The 27,869-nt window shown below is 38.5% G+C and overlaps 1 protein-coding gene across 1 annotated transcript in view; it reads left to right on the top strand.

Annotated features, from left to right (window-relative positions):
* Positions 1-27,869, top strand: part of mafa (MAF bZIP transcription factor a) — an 86,192-nt gene that overhangs the window by 11,185 nt on the left and 47,138 nt on the right. The gene's annotated exons all lie outside the window — the stretch shown is intronic.

Below are 27,869 nucleotides of genomic sequence, written 5' to 3' on the forward strand. Positions count from 1 at the left end.
ATTTATTTATTTATTTTTTTTAGCCAATTCATTCCAGACTTGTGTCTGTTTGTTTGGCTTGTTTGTGGTGGGGGAAAATTATATCAAGCACATTTAGAATCATAATTAAATATCTTAAATTTCTGAATGGACATTTATTTAATTTAGTTTACATTTAATTAAGCAGTGAGGCATATAACACTAGAAATCAGCGAAAATTAAATGTGGGTAATCCGTTTGGGATTTATTTTTGCTGTTGTTGATATTTATTACTAATTTTATAGAAGCCTGAAATTTTACAATTCATATTTCTAAAATCAATTTTCAATAACAAAGAAACAAACAAAAATACAAATTTACAATCTACTTATGTATGAGGACTTTTGAACCATGTCCACTGCACGTTCATGTTTTTTAGAATAATTTAGTTTGACAAAATTAGTTGTGTCTTGTTTATTTTGTTATTTCACAGACACRAATTTTTTTTAAACATTTCAATTAAAACAGTACTACTTTGTTTACTTAGCTTCTCTTCTTACATACAAAGCTTTTATATTGTGACATCATGCCATGGCATAAAACACATCCGTTCATGATGATGTTCATCTAGATTGACATAGCTCACATTATCTTGATTCCTGAGATACATGACGTATGTGTTGCATGTCCCATACGAGTGGTCCTTTTAGTGTTAGCAATGTTATTAATGGACTTAATATCTGCTAATTCACAGTTTCACTTAAAGTGTAGTGAGGAGCTTTTAAGGGTTCTACAACTTTACAAATTGTGACAACTTGTCTCTCACTTTTTCCAGCAAGTTTAAATATCTTCATGTTTTATTCAAAATACCACTAACATAAAAAAACTAAAGGAAATAAAAAAGAGCACACCAAGTATGTTTCATTTTACTGTATGTGAGCATACTGAGATACAACGGCTGTGTTTGTGAGAGAAAAAAAAAAACTGGTGTTTCAGAATGGGTTTGTCAGCCATTGTTAAGGACACTCTTTACATGTTCAAATATATTCATGTGTTTTATGACACAGTCTGTTATTTACTTGATTGTGTCCAAGTGGGACATGGGATTAGTTGCTGGCCTTTCTCCAGATCCACTTAACTTCAAATGGGAGAACAGGACAAAAGCCATCTGACAAGACAAGGACAAATCATCTTTAGATTAAGTGTTTTAAGAGCCTTGATGCCCCTTCCCCTCCACGTCATCACCATGAATTAGGTGCTCTTTGCTTGCTGCTACGGGGTGTCGAATATAAACAATGCCAACAGCAACGGATRTTAAACCWATGAAAGTGGAAAATCATGATGGCGTCTATCTTAGTCAACCTCGTAAATCTCAGTTCTCTTGCCATGCCACTGTACCATACTGATGTTTTGCTCTGACAACATGCCAGCTSAGCTTGGAGCGGGTGCATTTAAGGTGGTCTGGTCGATCCCGTTAGAAGCTGTTTCAACAATAGCCGACTCTACAGGGGAAGCCATGTTTTTGTTTTATGCAAATCCATGCATATGAGAAGTAAAGGTTAGGTGAGTGTGCGATGAGCAATCTGCCCACGTAGCTCTAGGAGGACAGCTTGAGTGATGTAGATGGAGAGCCAGGTTTACGTGTCCTTGCCTGAGGAAATAATGTCCTGACTCCAGCTCGGACAACCGAGACACCACCAGGACACTGTATCCCAACTTAATCCATGAATATAAGTAAGATTTGGGGAAAACAAATAAAGATTAACACTGGTATTAAACACTAATGTGTTCCACATGTGAGGGTGTGTTATAAAGGCAGGCACACCTCAGGGGTTTGCCATGCAGGGACATTGGTTTTTGTAGCCCAGCAGGGAGTTAAAAGACACAGAAATGCTGACAAAGATAAAACTCCAGGTGTGTGCATTTTGCTCTGTAGGTTTTAGATAGAGGCTGTGTATAAATATAAACTTGGCAAAGACATGCTTGAGTTTTTCTACATGCATGTGATCAAACCAGCATTCAGTAAGTGGTAGGCAGGGTCACTACCTATAAAACCAATTCATGACAGGAAAGTTTGTTTAAAATCTGCTGAAGCATTGTCGCCCACACACCACACCTCATCCCAGCGTAGTTTCCCATCACAAGTTTTTTTTTGTTTTGTTTCTCTACTTCAGGGCAGCAGCAGTGTAAACAAAGTCTTCTGAATGTTTTCAAGGAGCCCCTTTCACATTTGCTTGCTAGTCATAATGGCTGCTCAAAAGCTCTTTTATCACAGCAAGCTCTATTTCTGGGTACCAGGATGTTGGTCTCAGTCATCGAGGGCAGATGAAATCGATCCAGATTGACCTGTCATGTGAAGGAGAGAATGGATGAGATAGAGGAGGCCATGGAGTCTAAGGGGACAGTAAAGAAGTATAAAAAAACATCTCATGCACCATGTGGGTCAAAAGTCGAGAAATGGTTTATTCAAGAAAGGGTGGTGCATCTCCTTTACCCCTCCTCCTCTTTTCTTTGCTCCACCTGCCTCAGAAAGGAGTGAGAAACTAGAGACTGCTCAGGAGGAGATACCTATATTTAGCGGTGGTGACCAAAGACACTGTGGTSTAACTTTAAAGTTAAAAATATAGATATCCATGTACAGTAGGATGTGAAGTATTTGTCATTACAGGGCACAGACACCATGCTTCAGATGGGGGACAAGAGAGCAAAGCTTTATTAAGGTCCTACTTTTACTGATTCACTGAGCGATTTCACAATTGACCTGAAAAAGTATAATTACACGCATGTATGTAATCACAAGAGTATACAACTTTGAAATAGTAAGATAGAATTATGGCTTCTTTTAACTGTGAAATTAAATTGAGTTTAGCCTTGATGTGGACTGAGCTCCACTTTGTTAATTATTTTCTTGTCACAGAGATCTCAGCATGGTGCAACATTTTCACTTGGAGAAGAGAGGCTGAGTGTGCAAGTGCTTCRTCAGTCCTGCTCTGGGTGTGAGAGACTGCTGGGTCTCTGGGGGGGAAGTGTGTAGGCAGGAAAGCGTGAGACCATGGCCATTATAAGGTGAAGTTTTTGAGATGAGGGCAGACGTATCATAGGCCATCAGTGAAAATAATACTATTGTTTGGGACAGTGGAGCATCATGATGCTTGTTGTGAAGCATCACATGTAGCTTTATGGTAAAGCCACTGTCAGCCGCTGTATTTGGAGATCAGAAGCACTTTAGAGCAGTGGTTCTCCACTTGGGGGGGACATGTGCCACCTGGGGGATCGGAAATGGGGTAACCTTGTGTGCTGGTCAGAGGTTATGAAAATATCAATTCATTGTTTGTATAAAAAAAATCACTGAAACAAATAATTTTGAATAAGTACAACTGTATAACTAGTTTTTTTCACAAATTAAAGTTCGTAATTATTTTTGATTTAAAAATAAAGTTAAACACATCTTTAGGAAAGGTGGGGAGTAGTGAGGGACTTGGAGGGAGGACTCTGCTTGGCTTGAAAGTAAGAAAGGGGGGCTTTGATAAAAATAGGTTAGAGCGTACATACAACACAGTAAATGTTCATAGATTCAATAAAGTGTATTAAGAAATATGTTTCAGATTTCATTTAAAATAAAAGTAGCAATGAATCATGGCTATGCATATTTTATTTATCTTGTTCTTTTTTATTTCTACTTAAATATTAAATGTTTTGTTGTATTTGATACCCTAAATAGCTCCTCCTCATTGGTCTGTTTTGCCATCCCCCCAAATGTTTCTCTTCCTAACTAAACTTTGCTTCCTTCACCTTCCCTCTGCTCCCGTTCTGTTACCAACGTCACTACCCGACTCTCTCCCACCTTCCTCCCCTCCCCTCCCTCCCTTATGCCTCATGCTGCACCTGCTTCCCTCCTTCTTTCCGCTCCCTCTCCAAACGTCACTTTTCCACTCCCTTCCTCCTCAGCTTTATTCTCCCCCTCGTTAGCTTGATGAATGGCTTCACTGCAGGGAAAGTGCTGATTTTCATTCCTCTGTCTGATTTCTGCTGGCTGTTATTAATTTCAAACACTCTGAGAAAAGCGAGTGAGTCAATAAATAAGGAAATGAACACACTTCATTCTGCCATGCTGCAGCACTCACAGTCATTTACTCAGGTTGTGGGTGCTCACAGGAGGCCGGGGCTGCGTTTATACTGATAGTGTTCAGTTTTACTCTTGAATCCAAAGGTGCTTTCATCCTTTCTAAGACAGGAGCAAAAGTTGTTGAGTTTCACTGCAACATACTGTATCAGATGATTCTGGAGCATTTATAGTGTTTTTGCTACAAACTCAACTACAGAGRCAGGATGTAGAAAACAAATTGCTCTCAGCAGCATATTTCATCTCTTACACCAGTGCACTGTTTAGAAGATGCATACAGAGTGACAATTGGAAGAAAAATGGGGGATAAAAAGAGGCAATGAGAAGTAGCAGCCTAACAGTGTTATTGGTGCACATTAAACAATGCCGACCATGCAGGGTGGACAAGCCTTTAAGTCTAAGTGCACATTACTTACATCCCAGGCTTAATGCATTGTGTTTGCTTGTTAACATTGGACACAAATAGCCTTTTAGAACAATACAATTATCTAAATTATTTGCTTGTCAGACATGAATAGGAAAGAAGCTGGTATTTTTTTTGTTTAATGTATTCAGTTAAAATGCCAGGGAAATTTCATCAAACCATAGTATCACAATACAGAAGAGATAAACTAAAGCCTAAAATATGATCACGCAAAATTTGAAAACAAATGACATCCTCACTTGTGTGAACTGTGTGAAAGATTTGTTTCCAGACAGTTAATATCAAAAAGGGTTTTTAACACTCTACATCAACTTTCTAATCAAATGAAAAAGCTGCAGATATGTATTTTATGATCTTTCGAAATTGATTTTAACCAGAAATGTACAGAATATGAATGTGTAAAGTTTTGTTGATAAAAAAAACCCATTCAGTTTTGTTCTTTAGAAGTCTGACACTCCCAAACATTTTTCTCTATAATACCTTTTTATAACTAAGGTATTCTGCAAAACCAGTGGTGTCATGATWCCAGCATTTTTTACAAGTACTTGTACAAAATGCTTTGATACTYGGGACAATACCAKTTAYTGTCTAACACTGTTAATGTTATTTCATTGAATGTGTTACAGTTTACATTTCAAGTGAAAGGTTTGTCAKTTCAACATTTAATACATGTATAGAAGTTGAAAGAAATTTTGTAACAKTATCATRTAAGATGYATWTTTGATTTGATRCAGTCAGGACTGTAGGTTAATAAGGAAGGAGAGTCACCTTGATCTATTTTTTTTTTCAAAAAGTGTTTTTAAAGTCATTATGTAATGTTTAAGCTCTAACTCAGTARGCACTTTGCATCAGCACTTGCTTCAAGTTGCTGCATCCAGGGTTTATGCGTAAGTTTGTTTTATTCCCATACATTTCAGATGTACAGACACAGTTTGAACACATAGACCATTTTTAGTGGTGTTGTTAAATCTTTTTTAGATACATATTTGAGAAAACAATAGACACATATTTTAGTCTGTCTCTGCTAAACACTGTTCTTCTCTTTATCACTCTCCACTGACATTGACATTACATCACAGCTACATTAAGGAATTAGCATTTTTTCTTCCTTTTTAACTTGTACTAAAGACTAATTTAATTTGCTGAGTTAATTGTCCATGTTTAATTGGACATCTGATCCCTAATTAAATATTAAATTAAATTGGTTTTAATTGGCTGCAAAGAGCATCATGATTTTGCTACAAAATGTAATGGCAGACATTTTTTTGAAAATACACCTATATGCTGTTTTACATTTTCTCATCAATAAAATGGCTATATTACAGCTGTCATATAAAAGGTAGTAATCTCTCCACCAGTAGTTTTCACATGTTTGGCACGCTTGCTCTAAAAAGTGCACGTCATGTCTCCTGTGTACTGTACCTGGGCAATGATATCTTCAGGTGTGAGGAAACATCACAAGCAGTGCAGTGTGCTGTATGTGCTCAGCTGCTATAGATAAAATCCAAATGGTTTGAATTAATTTTMACGCTAAAAAAACTCTGATAGTAATCTGTAAATTCTTTGAACTGTCAGAGCAAAGGAATATACAGTTTTGTGTGATGTAAACTTGACCAGGCTTGGCTTGAAAATGTATATGTTGGTCTTAGTGAACAGCAGTGTTAAAAAAATAAATTACTAAACTTTGGAAATAGAAATCAGAGTTTTAAGAGCAGCCCTATTGATGATCAAGACTAAATGAGGTGAGGTGAGCATGGAAATAATGTATAGGTGTGCAGGTTTAAAAGTGCCTCAACCTTTAGTCTAGACAGAAAAGAAAAATGGATTTGTTAAGATGTGTGTGTGTGGAACTTAAAGGAAGTGTGTTTCATTTTCCCGCAGCCCTGCTTTCTGTAAAACATTTCAAAAGATTTTTATAGAACACATGTTAAGGTTTTTAACTTTAAAATACTACATTAATATTTAGAAGAAAAAAAACAGTTTAAGTACTTTCATCTTAGTTTTGCCTGTCTTTCGAGAGGCAGCGTGTCAAGTTTCAGAAAAGRTTAAACAGAGTTAATGCAGCATGGAAAGAGAGGTTGAGGTGAGAGAAGACCAAAGGGAAGCCAATATTACTGGAGCTGTAGCTGCAAGAGGCAGTGGAGCCTATGTGTCTGCTTCATGGCTCTGTGAGCGCAGACATAACTATTGTGTTTACAAGGCTGACTTGTTTTACTGTTAAATTATTGAGGAGGGGGGTGCGGGAAAGTAGGAAGAACCAAATGAAGGGGTGGGGGAAGTAAATATTTGTTCCTCTCCCTCATAGTTCTGGTTAACCAGACTGAGGAATGCTCTTAGAGTTTTATAATTACAGAGTTAGCGGTTGTGTCACCGCAGGAGAGTACATGGCCTCAGAGACCTGACAGACAAGGGCTTTCTGTAGAACTCAGAGTGTGGGTCTTTAAGTGTAAAGGCTCACGAGTGCCATTTTTCTGCGTTTCATCATAARCTGAATGAAATTATAAATTTTATTGGTCATATTTTTTTAGTTTAATCAGATAAATGCGAGGTCTTTGTAAAAAAAGAGAAATGAGAGAGATAAAAAGAGAAGGGAAACTATTTTGTGCCTCAGATTATAGCAGTGTTGAAAACAATGCAGCTTTAGGAAACACATGCACATCGATAAAACACTAACAAATTGATGAATTACTATTTCTTTGACAGCAGATGCTTTTAAAAAAACATGTGCAACACAACCAATCAGAGAAATGTGCTGAATACCCAGCGAGGGAGTCTGCGGTAGTTTTGAGGTGGGTGCCGCTGTCTTGTAATTTTGGAGCTGCAGGTTTGAGCCTACGGAAGCGCATCCGGCGTAAAATCTTTCATGCAAGTTCACATYGCTGTGGTGACCCCTGCAGAAGGAGCTGCTGAAAGTAAAACAACTATAAAAYAAAGACATAATAGAGCTCACTTGTTTCACACTGAAAAATCTCAACGTTTACTTCCTATGCATTCATCCATTTGCTTGCATTTTTTTCGTATCTCAGTGCACAGACCTCGCTCGTTCCCGGTCTCATAGTCTGGGTTTGTTGACGCCTTTCAGATAACTCTTTTCTCCATCACAGGGAGCGGCAACYTCATTGAAAATATACATTTTCATTCCTTCTATTGCACATTACATTTTTATTTTTATTTCTTCCTCTCTGTGACCTGGTCTTTAAAGGAGAATGATGAGCTCACAGCTGATAGTGTCTGGTTGCGAGGAGCGAAGAACAGTATAGGATGACATTATCGGAAGTGGCTGCATATAGATGCTAAGACAAAAAAAGACACAAATAGAGGGAGAATACTATGGTGTACATCTCTCAGTATAAACCACTGTCTACTTGGATTACATTAATGACCCCTGACGAACCTTAATAACACAAAGGCATTTCTATAGAATCAAATAGCTGTGTTTAAGCCTTGGTTTGACAACTTGCTGTGACACACAAAGCAAAAATTAAAACAATTTTATTTTTAGGTGGTATTTTCAAACTCTAGGTCATTTGAAACTAGTTACTAAGTTAATCCAGCATACTGCATTCCATTCAATTCAGGAGTCCACATATGCCATTTGTGACAAGGACGTGAAAAGAGAGTGACGTAGGGGGACAAATTTTCCTCCACATCCGTGCAGCTGAAGTAGAATAGTTGTGTTGACGGTTTGTGACAGCCGAGGGAGTGAGGGAGCAGGAGGGGAGTATCACGCCAAAATCCCCAGGAAACAGAGAAGAGGAACGAGTGATTTAAAATGAGATGCCTGCAGTATGCTCTCTAAGACAGTTTGGGTGTGTTGTCTTTTTCACTTTTGGACTCGTGTGAGCAAGTCTTTCTTCGCTCTGACAYCCGTGCTTCGGATAATGATTTCTTTTATAAACTCTCTAGTTACAACATTATCATAATGATTCAGTCGATAAGTATAAATACTGGCTCCTGGGCTCGATCTCTTGGGTCAAAATTAGACATACGTCAAACACATATGTCACACCAGAATTAGATGCACATCGGAGCAGTGCACGACTCTCATTTCCTTCCCTCGTCTCTTGATAGTATCCCTAATAGACCTCTCTCCCAGTGGCACACTGCTGTTGCAACATTCACCTACTATTGCTTTAATGAGATGTCTGTGCTGTTCTCTCTCTCTGTGTGTGTATGCGTGTGTGTGCGTCTGAGAAAGAAAGATGTTAGTGATCCTTGTGGCCCTGTTTATCTCCACCCTTGTGTTGAAGTAGTGGGAGGTCAGAGGCAGGGCCGCCTGTATTCATCTCCATTCCCACGGCTGCTGTATCGCAAGCGCAGCGGTCACAGGAGGATGAAAAGACTATGGATTTTTTTCCCCCTCATCCTCCTTACACTTACAAGAGCAGGAAGATTAGTCAGAAGATGAGTGTTCATTCAAAGCAGCTTTAAGCTCGAGACTCGAAACATGTGACCTGAGCTTTATGGTTCATGGCGCTTCCCTTAAAACACACACAAACACAAACTGCCTAGTACAATATTTGTTGGCTTACTTGGGCAAAGATTGGTTATATGTTATCTGGATGTTTGGCAACACGAACAGTACACATAGGCACATTCTCAGCACATACACTCAAGTACAAACAGATAAAGGACTGACAGAATGAAGGATCCAGATTCCCTTCTCAGCAGCCCTATGAAGCAGTTGCATCTGCATWAAAATATTTTGGGAAAAACTCAATAGATGATGAGATGATCTTGAGCTGATGGAGGAGGGGAGCCAWATAGGGCAGGACTAAGAGAGGCAGCGACATATGATCCTCACAAAAAAGAAACAAATGAATAAAACTCAAAGCTCTGACGCTCTCACTAGCAATTAAAGTGATTTCTGTATAATTTGGGGAAGGCCTACAACTGCTTTACTGGTTCTAAAACAAGTCTTCTCATCCTTTTTCTTATTCTCAGCCAAATGCAAGAGAGGCCCTGATGATTGAGAACTGTGTAGCCTGATAACTGCTACCATATGGCTGCCTCCTCCACACYGTTCAGTTGAACTTCAGCTCCTTTTTCTTTGCACAAACTTAAATGCATGAAAACACAGCTTTGCAAAGAGGTCAACACACCAGTTCAACTGTGATCATGTTCTTTGCTTTGTTTGTTTTGTTTAGTTTTGTAACCTAATGATGAAAAAAACAACTTTGTTATGTTGCAGTTACTGATGGAAATTTTGCTTAAACACAAACATCAAGTGCAAAACAGAAACAAACACACACACACACACACACACACACACACACACACAGTGTAGGCGTCCTGCAGCGAAACAAACCACACGTTGCATCTAAATATAGGACTTACAAGCCCATAAATAGTTACAGATCAAACTCAATACTTATATTGGCAACTATTTTAAATGTTAAATTTTTGCAATTTTGGATAAAACCTTGAGACATCTTGCAGACATTCAAGTTTTTATTATTATTATTATTATTATTATTATTATTATTTGCACAACTTGATTAGCCATGTTGCGTTGTTTGGAAACTTTGCAAGCAATGCAAATGTGCGAACACAGTGGAAGTAGATTTTCTCAAAACCTAAACAGCATAAAGGCTCTCCTAAGACAGTTTAACTTGATACTGCATTTTAACTGACTTGAGTCAGTCTTGTGGTTGCAGAACACRCAACTGAATATTCCAATACGATAATTAAAAGAAACACCACTTTCATGATGGTCTGAAGGGTGCAGAGTGATGCGGTTCTGAAAGTTCTGAGTTTCACTGATTGTAACAGCAGATAGAAGGAACGTGAACATGTAAAGAACAGGTTTTTCAGTGAAACACAGTTGTTTCCATTCGTKCAAGTGTGGTTATTCTGATTCAGCAATGGCATCATGCAACCTGAAAGCTTGTATTTGCATATCCTCTAGCCCACCACTGCATCTTAAAGCAACCTCAAATTGCAAAATGTAAAAAAAAATCATGCAAATGAGATTTTATAAACTTTGACACCACCGTCAATCTCACAACGCGCCGTTATTGTAGCAGAAATGTCAACTTTCCTCACTATTAAATAATTCAGGATTTTTTTTGTAAATAACCATGTAATGTGAAATCAATGGCTATTTTAGGATTTATAAAACAGCTTTTGCAATAACTGCAGAGACATAACTGATGAATGGGCCTCATGCAAGAACATGTTCGTATTCTTATCCTAAATTTCTCTTACTTTTGTTCGTACGAAGAGTTCATACAAACATGCCACGTCAGATTCAGCAAACTCTTCTATCTTCAGGAAAAGTGTGTAAATGAGTTGTGTAAACTGATGAATGCATGTCAGGTGCTCCTGCATGAGGAGAGGTGATTAGCATAATMAAATCTACCACCTCAAAAACACCAAATAAAGTGTTTCCTGCCCCACATACCAGGAAGTGTCCATTCATAAGTGAGTAAGTTACTAATGAGAAAAATCTGCCTGGATAACAGCAGACTGACTGCTCGTAAAATGTACGACAGGTCTGGTCCACTCATAAATTTTGTTCGTATCTGAAAAAAATCTTAGAATACGAAAACATTGGTGAATGCCACAAATTCTCCTAAATCACTCGTACGCACAACTTAAGAACAAATCTGTGCGTACGAACGGTTCTTGCATGAGGCCCAATGTTTTACTGTTTTGTCTGAACAATTGTTTCGGGAAACTTCATCTTATAGCAGTGGGTGTAAAATAGTGGTTTTCTACTGTTATTCACATTTTCCTCAAACTTTTTGCTAAGTTTATGTGTTTTGTCAAAAATGAAAGAAAATTATTTAGATAAAATAAGGGTTGAAGAACTTTATCTAAAAAGCAGTTCACACGTGATAACATTGTAGTTAAAGTCTGTGTAAMCAAAATGATTTATAATAAGATATACAATCTTTATATAACCTCCTCTGGTGTTTTAATGTGTATCCATATACTTCTGTGCATACGCAGAGAGATTTATGCCTAGAGCAAAAAAAGGCAAGGTGGTAGCACATCTGAATCTTTTGGGAGGTTTGTTGTTTGTCACAGACACACAGAGGTTAGCGTTCCAGGGAACAGTAGGTTGGTACGGTGACATAAGCAGGACGCGGTGCCCCAACCAAACTTCATGCTCTCACAACACCTACAAATGAAGAGGTCAAGGGCGCACATTGTTCCCACACACACAATTTGATACAAGCAGTCGAACATTCCACATAATAACACTGACTATATATGTCTTTCAGTTGAAGGCAGCTTTACTTGCAACATTTCTTTGCAATGCCACATGGTATGCTATTTAGAGTGGATACATATTCTTTTTCTGTCTTTGAGCAGCTACAGTACGTCTGGTTTCATACACTTGGCAGCATCCTGCGCACACACTGCGCGCATGCTGTAAATAGCCAGAGTGTGCCGTGCATCTCTGCTGTGTTTGGACCTATTTTAGAGCTGACACAGGAAACAGGGCCATTCTGACAGCCACACTGCCAGCCGGTACAGCACACAGCAGCCCCGGAACCTTCTGTCACACAAAAACACACACAAACACACACACACACACACACACACAAACAAGAAAACAAAAGGTCCAGATTTCTCCAGGTTAACAGTGCTTCATTCACCTAATACATATAATCATACATATAATCTATTCTATTTTTATCTTCTATTTTTCTAATACAATGTAAATATAGGTGTGACCCAATACTCGGTGGCCCTTAGTCTTTCACAAATCATTCATTTTTGTTCGTAATTTTGTTCATTTCAAATCTTGCGACAAAGGGTTGAGAACAAAGCTGCTTGTTTTTGTTGCATTTCACTGCATAATGATAACTCTGGCAGAGGGGAGCTCAATTACCCAAGACACAGGTTTTTCTGCTCTCAGTTACACGAGACAGCTGGAAACTTACAATGTGTACAGAGTTAATTTAGAGTTTATTCATGTTTGCTGTTTTTGCTTGTCTAGTTTATTATTTCTTTACCATTTATTTCTTTACTTTTCTTTTGCACCAAAATGGTGTAATTTAATATTAATAATCAATCTATTCTTGCACTATATTGAGTCATGAAAGCACAAACTTATTGAGCACATACCTAAATGAAGCTGTATTGTCGCGATATGACAGTGCTAGCTCATTTAGAGGCCGTTAGCATGCAGACATAAATGCCTCTTCAAAGGCTGCAGTGCAACCCCTCTTATTTAGGGCTGGAAGATAAATTCTGCAGACTGCTTCTGCCTTCTTGTGTAATTATGTGTGCGGTGATGTGTCTTTACAGCCTGGCTATTATTTCGAAATTATCTCCTAGAAATGAAGTCCAATTAATTGTGGCACTTTCCAGGAGTACCTGTGTGCAGAAACACTATAATGGCACTTAACAAGAAATTGGCTCCAGTTGAGAAGTTTTATAAATAAGTTAAATAGTGAAAACACCTGTACTATTTAATTCTGACAAAAAGGTAATTTATATTTGTTTTTCATATACACCCACTTCTTCATTTTTGTGTAGTGCTTAAATGAAAAGTGTAACGTGCACAATAAATATTTACCACTACAAACCTACTGCAAAAAAAAATCAAATTCAAGCAAAATACACRTCTGCCTGCTATCAATCTTACCTAAACGGGGAAGTCTATAAAAGGAAACAGGCCTGTTTTAGGGTCAGTGACATACTGTGTCACGCCACAGCAGCTCTCTATTGTCAGGAGCAYTGTGAAGACTCAGCACTTTCACTGAACAGCAGCTTTTGTTTTTGTCACTAAAAGTCTGGATGTTTTGCTAAAAACTGTTGTCCAAACCTGATATACCTGTTTAACAATTACTTTTTTAATACTATGTTGTGGAAGTGTACACCCCATAATCGTTTATAGATTGTTCTGACATTTTTCATTTAGTAAACCTATCACAATTACCTATTTTTTGTATATAAAAAGAATAGCTCTTTTAAAACAAATATTCAATTRTCAAGTCAATCGGTGACTACTGAAAAAAAGAACATTGCACACTTGTGATTTAAAATAAAACCCAAAGCAAACCATACAGTCAGTTTTATCATGTGTCCAGAACATATGGTGGATTAAAAATACATTTGTATTATGATTTAAATAAATGCTTTGTGCAATTCAAAGGAAAATCATGTGTTTACTCATTTGTATTTGAATAAACTAAAACAACTTTGACTAAATCAAATATTGGCAGCATGCAATATCACAAAACTTTTATGTATTCTTCAGTCTGATAGCTATGAATGAGCTATGGATTTGGCTGAGTGCTCAAGGGCTCTACAGCAGCATTTCTTACATGCTGGATAAATATTCTAGTTTTTTTATGAAAATGAAGGGATTCAAACAGAAAACCCTCTGATCTGAAGCTAAATGTGTAATGATTTGGCTGCTTCACTTCTAAAAGTTCTAAAAGTCACATCTTAAAAGCAAAACAGAAAGACCACTCTTTAAATTTGATAAATTGCAATGACAAGGCCACCTTCACAATGCAACTAAACGTTTCAAGGATGTCTTCTTTCTTTCTTTCTTTCTTTCTTTCTTTCTTTCTTTCTTTCACTATATTTACGTCTTCATGTTTTTAATTGTCACATCTTCCTGACAATTCTCTTGTGATTACACATAGCACATCACTGGTCAGTCTCTTGCTGTGTGACGACTTACTGTGGAGCCATTCAGCTCAGCAATATGGCACATAAATGGCAGCAGAGTGGTGTGCTGGAACATGTGCTTGGCAGGCAGTGGCTACGCTATTAGCGAGCGCTAACAGTTTTATTATTAGAAAATAAACGGTGCGCTGCAAAACTCTGAATGTTATTAACACCTCGCCATCTGGGTCTGACAGCTGTGTTCAACCACCATCATGGCTGAACTGCTAAAGGCAATATCTGAAATCTCAACTCCTTATCTGCAGCTCTTTCTCACTAATTCTCTGTGTATCTGCCAGTGGCTTCCTCTCTTTCTCTTGCTATCTCCTTTTCCTCCTCTCGCTGCTTTTCAGACATGCAGATGTGATGATAAGTGAGTGGATAACAAGCACATAGAATGCTGTTTCAAAATTTACCACACACACACACAAATCAAACAAGTAGAAAACATTTTTTTCTGTTTTATAGCATTGTCTTTATGGCCTGTGAAACGTTGGTTTGTATGACCCTGTTATACTTTTTTTCCAACAACTTCGCATCTGTACATCTTATACAACCTCAGTCAGTTATTTTATCTAAAACATTGTTACACACATCCTTAAAAGGTGGAATCAAAAAGTAAAAAAATATGTTGGACAAAAATAAATACCATTCGTATAAACCTGTGTGTGACAAATTGTGAAAGAACTTTTGAAATGGAATATTTTTAATGAAGATTTTCAAAACTGTCTGCAGGGATAGTTTCAGTTTTCTTTTTTCTTGATATGTGTTTTTCCTCCCAGATCACACAGGTCTGTGAGGCTTTATTTAAATAGATAACCTGCTACTAGATGCCTCCAGCTTCCTCCAAATCTACTAAGCACCCTGTTGGCCTTCTAGTCTTTAACAGTTTTTACCTCAAGGTGTTACCTCCAGAAATTAACACTCTTATTGCAGATGCTGCAGAAAAGCCATTTCTCTGGTGATTTTCTTTCCTGCATACATTTATTTTCTTTCTTTTTTTTAAACTAAAACAGGCCAACTGTTTCCAGGGATGCATCTCCTGTGCTCCAACTAATCTATGTGGATACTTAMCTTTTTTTATATTTAGGAATGACATGATCAAGCAGCGTGAAGGACTCTAGGTGGGATAAGAATCTATTTCACATATTGCTGCTCAGGGTTGGCATACAAGCAAAGAAATACATGTTTTTAGTTTCACTGGCCGCCTTTTGTAACATACAATGGTTACACACTGCCAAAATCAATTTATCTATGYGCTTATTCCTTGTCTGTCAGCTTTAGACCAGTGTTGAAGTAGATTTATTTTTCTTTTGAAAAATCTAAAAGGTATTAATGCGTTCTTCTCTTTCAGCTTTGATTGCTTAATGCATTTGATTAAAGATGCAGGGTTTACTGCTATGTATAACAGGAACATGATGTAGCCATTCTTTCCTTATTTCTTATCTCATTCTTTAAATCAATATAGCTAATGTAAAAAGAACAGCCTGCTCTCAAATATATAAGTGAAATAACCACAATTCCATTGTGCTGCATTTTGTGGTAGAGGAGCATAATGTGTTAGAGTTACTGTACTTGATGCTACAAGTAAGGTTTATATAAATGAGAACACCAAATTTCACAAAAAGGTTTAACAAAAAATAAAAATAAAACAAAATATTTCATAATAATGTAACTCTGATATTAGTTTTGAGATTTGTTAGAAAGCATGTTTACTTTTTATATGGGCCTTTTTCTGTGAAACTTTGGCCCAGTTTGCACAGAGCTGGTAAATCGCAACATTTTTGTTGCRATCYGGCTCCTCGTTTACACATCMCTGGTGTTTGGTCTCTGAAACTGGCACTTTTTGAAACCAGGTCTCAGAGAGGAACTTTTTGGTATCGCCCTCCGTGGAGTTGTGAAGTATTCCGCGAGCGTGCACGTGTGCACAGGCGACTACAGTGAAAGTTTCTTCTAAACTAGCAACAGTAACAATAAATTACAGACAGCAGAGTGTTTTTTGTCATTATTCTTCTCTTTTTGTCATTGTGTTATTTCAGGCTGTTTCATTATTTAACACTCTTGTGTTTTATTTTCTCCTTTCCTGTTTAGTTTCTCTGTGTTTCCTGTGTCATGTTGTCCTCAGTCAGCTTCAGCATTTTTCCTTCCACCACCCACACCTGCCTTTGATTTCTCATCAGTTCATCCATCCTCATCTTCTTCCGCTTAKCCGTAGTCAGGTCACCAAAAGCAATTTCAAATATAAACAGTAAACTAAACAAGCATGTCAGATAATTATTTAACCAGCTCTAATTRCACAACTTCAGAATCGACATGCTGACATGTAGCATCCATGAATAGAGAYCTGTTTACTTCTGTAAACAATGCTTTGAATATGACATCATATCATAATCTGCACAAATGAGTCGCATTGACAACATAAAACATTCACATTGGAGTCTAATCGAAGTTGCATTTATAATGTGAAAAAAAAATGGAAGTGATTCCAGGTATTGGGGCATTTTGAACTAGTACTAATACTTTTAAACACACTGGTATGGAGCAGTAAAATTTTCTAAGAGTAAACATTTGTTTCCATTTAGATTAATCAGAAGATTGAACATTTTGCAGCAAATAAAGCAAATTTCCACATMTTTCAGTGAATGTACTGGACTCAAAATGTAGAGGGAGAAAAAAAAACAAGAAAAATTTTTTTTTTCCTGAAATGCTTAACACGACTGACAGAACTGCATGCTGGTCGTTTCGTCAGCGGGACTTGTACAAAAATCTTAACAAACAGCCTTTGAAGCACTATTAAGCACCTGATAAACTAGCGCAGTCATCCCACTCTAAGGTTTGCAAGAAGACAATTTTGTTGTGTGTGTGTGTGTGTGTGTGTGTGTGTGTGTTGGAGTATATGTTTATGCAGCTAAATACACACATCTGTGTTCTACATGGTTAATGCACTTGACTTGAGCCTGACCACAAATCAAAGTGATGGTTGGCGAGTACCACATAAGAGAACGAAATGAAGCAGATGAGAGTTGAGATCAAAAGACCTTCCCCAGCCGAAATCTCCCCTCGTGGGGTTGGGGTGGGGTGGTGGGGGGAGGGGGGGTTGCAGCGTGATAGTCAGTGTGTTTCATTTAGTGGAGCAGCACCACAACCRCTAACGAGGTGATAACACAGACAGACGATGAGTTATTAGGGAGATGAAATAAGATTTGTTAAGTCACTTTCTCTGCTCACATTTGTTTGTCTTTTTTCTACTGCTCTGTGTCCTGCTGTTCAGTGGCTGATTTCAGGGCAAATTTTGTATAACTGTATACATACAGATGGTAATTACAGTACTTTGGTGACTGTATTATATATATTGTTCTGTACTCATATTAGAGCTGATGTGGTCCAAGTACAGCAGACAATGGGCCTCTGAGGACAGATAAAGAATGGCATTGATGAGAGGTTTTTGTCACTGGGCTGGCTGGCAGCCAGATCCTAATGTGGACTGTAGAGTGTTTTTTTGTCAAGACTAGATTCTTTATTGGTTGACAGCCGGCTTGCTGCTCCAAATCAAAGTACAGATCACATCGAGATTACTTCTGCCACTTTGTTTCATTGATGGTAAAAAAAAAAGAAACTTTCTTTCTGTTGATTTTTTTATTTTCTTTTGTTCTTCYAATATCAGTCACCCACATCATGTGGACCACCTGCCTGATGTTGAACCCCCACCCCATTTTTTTTGCTGTTGAAGCTGAATAATACATATTTTTGGGTAACTTAGGGTGTGTAGTACCACACCGAGTGTCTTTCATAAAATTGTTCTGTGAAATTCTGCATGGACCAGTCTGTCTTTATGCTGCCTCAGGCCGTTCATAGATCACAGATAAAGTTGGCCATGTCCTGCACAGAYGTGAGTTTTCATAAATGAAGCTGGCTGCGCCGAACCAAAAGAAGGCGTGGAGCAGATCTCAGCTGTGTAAACGTGGAGCGTGACACATTACATGTGTGACAGACATCTCCCTTTTGTTGTTTTCAAAACATGTTGAATTAACTCATTTTAGTTGTTTTATTTGTTAATAAACAATTGTTTATACTGCATGCAAAGTTTCTGTACGTCATCATCCAATCTTTTGGCTAGGTGGTTGCACAGATGATATGTCATCACTTCATTACATTATTGATCCACAACACTGGCTTAATTTTTAACACATCGGCTCATTCCACAGCAGAAAGGCACATCAGGGGCAGTCTGACTTTGACCCTTCTGGCCACCTTGGTCAATTCAGAAGTCATACAGAGAGGTGGCCAGAGTAACGGTTAAGTTGTGCCCTGAGTTGTTTTGTAAAAGGACCCTGAGGCTCACACTAACACACTTTTTGAAATAAGCTAATCCCATGTGGTGACTGTGACTGCTCTACAAAAAACAAAAATAGAATAAAATGTTAAGGCTGAGCTGCAGCATTTCACTTGTATGTCAAATAATCGTTTGAATATTGTGTTGTAAAAAAAATGTTTCTTAGCAATACCTCTTATAGCGGCAGCTGATTGGCAGCACATAGGGGTACCAGGAGAACAAAATAAGTATCAATAACAACAGCAACATAAGACGTTTGGCCAGGAAGATTTGCCTTTTTTTCATTTGCACAACCCACATATTCAGCTCTATTTCTGATTCCACAAATGCATGTTCCTTACAAATGTGGGACCATTGAAATATAAAATTAACAGATTTTCCAATGTTATGAAATTTATTGCCAAGAAGCATTCTTACCACAAAGAAATCGGCCTAATTGCAATTGCAGTTTTTTTTTTACCCTGAGGCTTGCTTTACTGTGAAATTATTACATTTCTATGTACCTGTCACATCTGAAGAAAAAAAAAAAAACTTTTGTGTCAGCACTGTACCTTATCCACAGAAATAAGCTGCAGATGTACATAGCCTACTGTATATTTTTGTCAAATTTATCTCACTGTCACTATCACAGCCAAGAACTAAGATTTAGTTGGCTACAATAATGACACATTTACAATTGAAAATCAATTTATAACTTTTTCCCCCTTCTCACAGCCAAATATTTTTTTTTGTTGAAGAAAATCTGACCTAACTTGCATATTGTCTGGGTGGCACAAGCTCAAAGCAATGAATATAAAAGCAGACTCTCACACTTACATTGAGCTATTCTCTTCTTTTGTGTTTCACGGTGTAATACTCTAAAACCACTCTGAGGTGCTCTAAAGCGGATATATTTGATAAGCTACGTCTCTTCTGGGTAAAAATGTGCAGAGTGCGTGGGCATGAAGGGCGTCGTGTGTTGCGAGCACTGCATCAAGAAAATGTTATTATATAAATGGACTATGCACGACAAAGACTCTGATATTATCATAATTAAAAGTGAACCGCACCATATGGTGAGAGAGAAGAGCTGCACATAAACAATCAAACTGAAAGCTTCTCAATGAGCAGAAATGCTCATTTTTCAGCCTCAAGAACTGACAAACCGAATATACACTTTTCCATAACCTTCTCCTCTCCTCAGCCAGCATGTGAGTGAATGCCTGGTCAGTGCCCTGGGCCTGGTAGGGGTCTACTGTATGCTCCAGGAATAGTCCAGTCACGTGGGTGCTCTGTGGGATCTGTTCCCCAGGCAGGAAGCTGTTATATGGTTACAGTTATTTTTGTTGTCTGTCTGGGGATAGTTTTTACTGTGCTCCAGAGGATCAATAATCGTCATAAAAGGACTGCATCACCCAGTGCCCTTTTTGAGCAGGACAGTACATGGGTGTTCACAGGTTAGGACAGGTTTGAGTATTAGAGTGCGCTCATGCAAAGTAAAGTGGGAGAGCAATACTGAATGAGTATTTGAACGGTTGTGTACTTAAGATATTTTAGTGGCCATTGCAGTGTGATTTAAGCAAAACATGACATGCAGTTAACTGACAAGAAATGATTCATTTTGAAGACAATGTTAAAGTCTGGAAATTGTGAAACACCTTTGTTGGTGAGAGGAAGTGGGCTGGCACTGTGGTGTGCAACAGTGTCAGGTGTTTTCAAAAGTGTTACACTGTTTGATAAACGGATTTGACCACAGCCTGTTTTTGTGCCCGTTAAAACCTCAGCCCTGCTACTTAATTGACCTGTCGTGTCTCTTTGCTCTCATGTGTCCTTTTTTTAACCGTCTGGAAGGCCACACCACATCCCTGTGTGTGCCATGTCTACTGAGTATCTGCATCTTATAGGTTCTCTACTGTACACATCATAAGTGCCACCACAGCCCTGAAGCTGCACTCAGCCCCAGGGACAMAGAAAGGAGGTCCTATAACAGCACAGGCAACGGAAGCCGTCTCATTGCTAATTGGTTCCTGTGTTCTTGGTGCACAGAGACGATGTCAGCAGTTTCCCTCCCTCTTCCCTCATTTTTTCTTCCTTTTTTCCATTCCTCTCTGTCTGCCAACCATGGATGCCGCAGGTTTGACATCCCTTCAGGACACACGTCTGAGCTAATATGTGCATTGCTGGATGCGTGTGTATAGTTGGGGAATTTAGGGATGATCCTGCTGCTGCTGGTTTGAGAGCTACTAAAAACGCACTATCAAATAAAAACTATCTTTCAACAGAAAATAGTACCACTCTTACTCTAAGAACTTATGCGATTCTTTTACTAAACTTAAATCATCAATCATTATTTGTTTCTGTCCTTTGTACAAGTCTTGATCCACAGACATCTTCATACACGGAGCAGATGAAGGTCACTGTCCAACTCCTTTTATATCACCTGCACTTGAACAAGCATCAAAATTCAGCTACAATGGGGAAGGTAAACTCTAATTTGGGTAATCACAGCTTGTAGGTGTCTGGAAGCTAAAATGTGTGCAGATGCCTCCAATGTGAGCGTGTGCAGCTTTTCACACTGTGAGAGGAGATGACTGTGAAGTGCATCCCACTGAGTTAGAGTGGACTCGAACACAGAGGCCTCTTCCTGCTCTGATCACAGATTTGGTCTCTGGATGGCCACGGCCCGATGCTGTGTGTTTATCACTGCAGGATGTCCTTTCACAAACTCAAACTTTGATGTTGCACAATGGTGGAGTGTTATCCACAATAATGTCATGTCCCTGCCTGCAGGGGTAAATGCTGTGCAGTACTTTTCTTGCGGATAAGTTTAATCGCACGGGAGAGTTACAGTATAGCAAATTTGTATGACTCTTTTGAAACGGTAACATTTTGTGCAAACAATGAAAGGAGTAACGATTACAATCATGTTTTACCTAAACATGTGGTATGTAAAAGTTGTAAAAGTTGTTTGAATTTATTTTATTTTATTTTTATTTGTGTGAGTGCATGTTTTTGTTGCTTGGTGAGGATGATTTTGACACTTTTCATGGTACACACAGCCTGATGAGGACCCACTGTTCCTCATGGGGACAAAAGTCTGGTCTCCATCAGGAGAAAAAACATTGTTAGGTCAGATGTTATGATTAGGACTAAGGTGTGAATTGAATTCAGATTAGGTTTAGGGTCAGGTATGTACCTGTGAGTTTAGGTTTAGGGTAAGAGGTCAAGGACAGGCTGTAGAAATTAATGTATGTCAATGCAATGTCAATGCAATGCAATAAAGGTAGCTGTACTAGACTCTGCATACACGGTATGTAATAACCAGAAAGCATTTGGATGTTGGACCACACCTGACACCATGAGGCTTGTTCCACTAATGGTGTACTTTTTAAACTTTGTGAATTCAGATTTAGCTTTCAGTGTTCCAACACTTAGAGYGGTGCCTTTTTTTAGACATTGTCTTGACATGAAACATACTATTTGGCTGTTGGTAAAAGCAAATGAATTTCTGAAAACCAAAATGCCCCACTGCTAGCTCCCCTTTTTTCACAAATAAAGTAAATTGAATTGTTTTATTATGGTACTTCATATTCCACAAAATAGTACAACTCTGCTGAGACAAAGCTCGACAAAAGACTGCAATGTTTGAGATGGAGTGTCTCCCGTGGGACGCTTTGTGTGACAGACCCTTGTCTACTGTCACAGTCTTTAAATTGCTGTGGTCGCCCTCGAGCCAGCCGACTCCAGAGATGACCTCCTTCCTGAGGGTGGCAGCCCCGCTCGGCCCCTTTTCTGCCCCACTGCATTAAACATTGATGGAGCTGTAAAAGAAGGCTGGAGCCTGTCTTATACTGTGGTCTGGCCCTCGCCTATAGGAAGTCTCTTCTCTGGCTGCAATCTGTCTCCTTTCAACTTTTCTCCCTCCTTTTCCAAATTGATAACATTTGCTGCTGCTCTGGTTTTTGACTGTGGTTGAACAAGGTTGTCTGCAGCAACTGCTGTTCACTATAAGGAGGCACATAAAAATCTCAAGAAATGAGAGTGATAAGTGTCTGCTATGTGGTCACTTGCACAACAGTGAGAGATGACTTCCTGGAAATGACTCTGTGTGTGTATTTGATTCCTGTATTGTGCATTTGTGTTATGCATTATGACTTACCACAGAGCACATCTATATGAGAGGAAGTGGTAGGAGAGCCAAGACGGTGATACTTTCCTTCCTTTATCAGTATGTGAGTGTGTGCATGTGTGTTTCAGTGCTGCAGAATAACATCATAACATATTCTTAGCACTGCTGTCACTTTTTTTTTCAAAACTGTAAAGACATGTTGACCTAATTAATAGGAAAGACAACTTATTTGATAAAAATTAGGCACTTAAACTCTCAATATATATAGTTAAACTCTCTATTAATTTGTTAGGCCTTTAAAACAATACACATTCGCCAACATTTGATACAGCTCAAGGGTTTTCAAAGTCTACCAGGGTAAGCAAAAAAGAGCAAAAAAAAAAAAACACTCTCCTCATACTTTAAAAAGAAATGTTCAGACTTTTTACTTTTTACACATTTAATCATATGTGCTTTTTAAAAGAATTTCAGCACATTTTCCTTTAGCCATCTTACATTAGAACAACACCTTTTCTTCTTTCCTTTTAGGTTATGTTCACATTGCAGGTAAATGTGGCCCAAAACCGATTGTGTTTGCTTCTATGCAACATATTTGATGTTTTACAGAATAAATCTGAACTCTTGACTTGTTTCATTTGACTCTTACCATCACTGAGGTAGCCATGAGCRGCTTGATCCATGTATTTAGAAAGGTACCAACCAGCTGCTTCATCTTGATCTTTTCATTTCCCAGGATAACTAAGAATTTACTGTAACAGAAGATACTAAGTTAGTGTCTAACCGTCTCAGTTCTACTGGGTTGGGATCGATATTGACTTTAATTCACCTTCTGCTCGTTGCTCCGCTTTGAAAATAAGATAATCCACCAAGAGGCAAGAATAAATGTAAACGCTGGATCCATCAAGCAGGTCAGATAATAATTTAATCATTTCATGGAACAAGCCTCATACTGTCAGGTGTGGTCCAACTTCAGAATCACACAAGCTAACACATGTAGCTTTTGTGGTTACTTTCTCAAAAACAAAGCTTGCCGTGTGCGACGTCACTTCTTCTCAAAACAATGGGTACCCGTGTTAACGATTCACACTGAAGTCACATTCCAATCGTAATATAAAACGAACTAAATTATCTAATTTATGACCTGCAATGAGAACATAACTTAATTTCCTTACTTCCTGATTCACCTCATGCCCCCACTCCACTGGCGCCCCCTAGGGGAGGCATGATCCTCAGTTTGAAAACCCCTGATTTAGTTAATAATGCCTTATTCCACACATTTATCTAACAAAGCCTTTGAGAGATCTGCTTCTCACTAGCAGCATATGTCTGATAATCTTTGCTAGAGGTTTTAAGGGTTCAGTGTGCTCTAAGACTTGGTAGCAGGCAGTGAGCAGAAGGAAAATTATTTATGATGTGTAATGCTAAGTTCACACTGAATGCAATTTGAGGATCTAAAACGCGCCCAATGCCTCAAGTTGGACGTGTTACATTCAGAACGGGACACAGACGCACATCTGAATGGGAGGAGCATCTCATTCTTTTTTTTTTTTTTGGTCTGTCTTAATGGCGGATGAAATAAAGATGAAATAAAGAAAATGGCTTTGTTTTATTTACTGAGAGCAAGCAAACGGTGCGATCACCAGATAATTAGTTCACCAGATAATTTAGAGGTGGTCTGTTCGGTGAGTTTCACCACAAGAGCTGCGAGCTGACAAACTATTTTTGTCCTGAGCTCAGTATAACATCGCGGTCAGTTTAACGAGCCGCAGACCTGCATCAGTGCTGAAATCTCCAGCCAGAACACTAACAACAGAATGTTGATTTCAGCTAAAGAGCTTCTGTCCATCTGTTTCAGGTTAGAGGGCAACATTCAGGAAACTGTCATGTGTAAAAATGATTCTCTCTGATTGGTTGATGCGGCATGTCGAGCAGCAAAAGTTCAGATTTTTTAACTCGAGCGTTGGCTGCTTTGGACGCACCGCATGCAATGCTAAAACCACACCTACCGCTTCATTGCGCACCKTTCTAGACAGGCTAAATGCACTGCAAGACCCCTAGACATGTGTCCACCATAGAGTTTGCATGTAAACCGGCCTGTTGCCCAAAACACATTCGGAGTGAACCCAGCATACAAACAGAGGTCTGGTCCTGATGGGCAGCATAGCAGTGCAGCGGTTGCTCCAACCACTTCTCAGTGAAAGGGTTGAAGATCTTCTGGCTGGGGGCCTTTCTGGGTGAAGTTTGCATTTCTTCCCCATGCACATATGAGCTTTCTCTGGATAGTCCGGATTTCTCCCACATACCTAAAACATGCATGTTGTCCAGAGGTATGGGTGAGATTGTATATTGTTCTTTGTCTCTATATGGGCATATGATGGACTTGCGACCTGTCCAGGTGTACTGTGCCTCTCACACAGTGATTGCTAGAGACAGGCACCAGCTACTTGCAACCTGTAAAGGAGAAGCAAGTAAAGAATAAGGATCAATGGGTCATGTTGTGTTTTGGAAAAAGATGCACCAATAATTCTGCAGGGTTCTTGTTTTGTTTTGTTTTGTTTTGTTGATGTTTGTGATTTGGGTTAATCAGGATCAAGTCTGGTAATGTGGCACAAAGAGTTCACCAGCAATACATAATGCTTTTGGACTTTACAACAAATACTGTTTTTTTTAAGTTTTGTAACAGAACGGATGTGACTTGGGCTATGTGTCAAACACTGGTCAAAAAATAAAAGATAAAATCAGGCGACATGACATTACGTAAGGGATAATATCTGTTCAAATTTCACAAAGTTGCAAAATGAAACATCAGGAAGTACTATCTGACACAAAAGCAGCATGCTTTATAAAAACAATTCTGATGATGCAGAAGAAGTGGATGAGATTAAAAAAAAGAAAAGTACCGGTAAATGACTAATAACATAATGTCCTTTGGATGATGAGAGATTTCTACTCAGAACAATCTGTCTAGTTTTGGTTTTAAAATCATTCAATTTGCCAAATGTAAAGTGTTTTTTAATTAACTTTAGAATCTCTGTAGGCTTGTCTGCTTCAAGAAAAGAGATTCACATGAGAATAATCTTAAGTGAAATAATCACAGCTCTGGGCCACAGAAAACGGGGGATGAATAAATAAGRCTGACTAAATAAATGATCAGTGATTGTTTGGCTCTAAGTGCTGCTGCTGTAGCTTAGCATCCTGATTTAGTTGAAGCCTTCAGCCACCCCTCAGCAAAGCTATGGTCTTAGCGGAAGAGAACGGGCTAAAAAGCCCCATTCTTCTTCATACCTTCAATATTCAATGAGAGCACTAATTGCATCGTGCTGAAAGAAAGAAAAAAGGGAGGGAGGCGCAGTGGGAGGGGGGATCTACTGGCTAATGGTCCATGTGGTGGGGGGCGGGGAATAAAGAAGAAAGGGGGGAAAGGGGGATTTAAAAAGTTAAACATATCCTCAGGAGGTTCCTTCCTCTGTTTTTACCTGTTCGACTTTAGCTAGAATAATGCTAATGCTCATTAGCCAGTCTGTGTGATATCCGCCAGATCACGGCTATCGTTAGCGACCATCACCAGGAGCATTCTAGCAAAGCGGGAGCATCGACTGGTTATGCACATGCTCCTCTATTGTCAGCCGGAATCCAACTTTTTTTTATTCCTCTTTTCTTTTTGTTTTACCTCAAAAGTTAGTTGAAAAGATTTTTTGAAATATATTCGCTCAAGGTGCACCCATTTGTGACGAAGAATTAGAGAATGCATATGCATTAAAAAGTCGTGTGTGYAAAATGCCAGCACAGCACTTTAGCCCAGTCTCATCTTTCCTCCTYTGTCTCTTTCTTTAGTCTTTTGCAGAGGTATGGTGCAACAAGTTCATATAATCACTGATTCTTTTTCTCTCGTCTTATGGGATGAATGGATGGGGCGGTGGAAGAAAAACAGATGAAGAGGAAATGGTAAGAAAAAATAGATGGAAATGTGAAATTATTCATGATAAATAAACTTCACTGTAACATGTTACTATCTATAATTAGTTTTTTCTGTTGAATWTGCCACTTCTGACCACGAGGAGCACAATGTGCAGCACGTTTTAGGCACTTGGCCACATTGTCTCCTTCTGCCCTCCCTTACAGTCAGCCCTTTCACTGTCCCCTGGCATACAGCGACTGAAATACTGCTGAACGAAAGTTTTTCTCATAAATCATGCCATCCACCAAACAAAGCAATAAAGATGTTTGCTTTACTGAAGGAAATGTATTTCCTTAGGTCAGCTCTAACCATCTGTGTATGTGTGTTCCTAAAAAAATACATATTCACTCGCTTAGGTGCCTTTTGCTTAAAGAAAATGCTTTCTAAAGACATATTTTGTTAACCTTTCTTTTTTTTTTACTTGCACACAAGTCAGTAATGTTTCTGATTGCTCAGCCAATCAACATCTGCTGTATGTTTGAATCTGAGTGTAGTGACAAAGTAGTAATAACTTATTTTACACAAGCACACCCTGAAAGAGTATGCTATGTTTTGGCTTGCCTACATTTCTGCACTTGATGYGCTTTTATGTTCCACTTTTGTCTTTGGGGATCGTTTAGATGTCTTGACAAGTTTATAACAGCCCATTTGCTGCCATTTATATTGATCACACGAGCTGCAAGGCTGAGAGTCAGAATAAAGTCTTTTTTATGTTTTTTTCTTAGAGCTTCTAACATCAGTTTTCTTTTTTTACTCCTCTTTGACTTTTTATTAAAATATTGAAATTAATTTTTTTCTTATTTAATGAAACCAGTCTTCAAGCTTTTGACTATGACATGTTCAAACAAAAACACAAGTTCAGTCCTATTAAATATGTTAGCATWGCACATATTCATATGAATTTGTGCTTTATTTAATTTCACTCAAACTGAAAAAAGCTGATCTTTGTGTGACTCACTGAGTTATGTACACCTATGACGTCTTTTTTCTGTGAGTGAATGACACATTTCTTAAATTGAGATGTGTTACACAATACGTTGAAAATCAGATATAATTTACTTATCCCTTTACATAACTAAATAAATGCTAATTTAAATTATCTTAAATAATAGCGTAGCCCAAGTCAGGACACACTATTACACTTTATTTGTGTAAAATACATGCTAATACAAGTTGCTCGAGGTTATAAAATCTGCACATTTGGTCAGTCAGGGGCCGGCACAGTGGCACAGTTKGTAGAACTGTTACCTCTCAGCAAGAAGGTTGACCCGGGGCCTTTCTGAGTGGAGTTTGCATGTTCTCTCCATGTGTGGGGTTTCTCCGGGCCCTCCG

This window comes from Austrofundulus limnaeus, unplaced genomic scaffold (assembly GCF_001266775.1).
Source record: "Austrofundulus limnaeus strain Quisiro unplaced genomic scaffold, Austrofundulus_limnaeus-1.0 Scaffold10, whole genome shotgun sequence".
In the NCBI taxonomy this organism is placed as follows: Eukaryota; Metazoa; Chordata; class Actinopteri; order Cyprinodontiformes; family Rivulidae; genus Austrofundulus; species Austrofundulus limnaeus.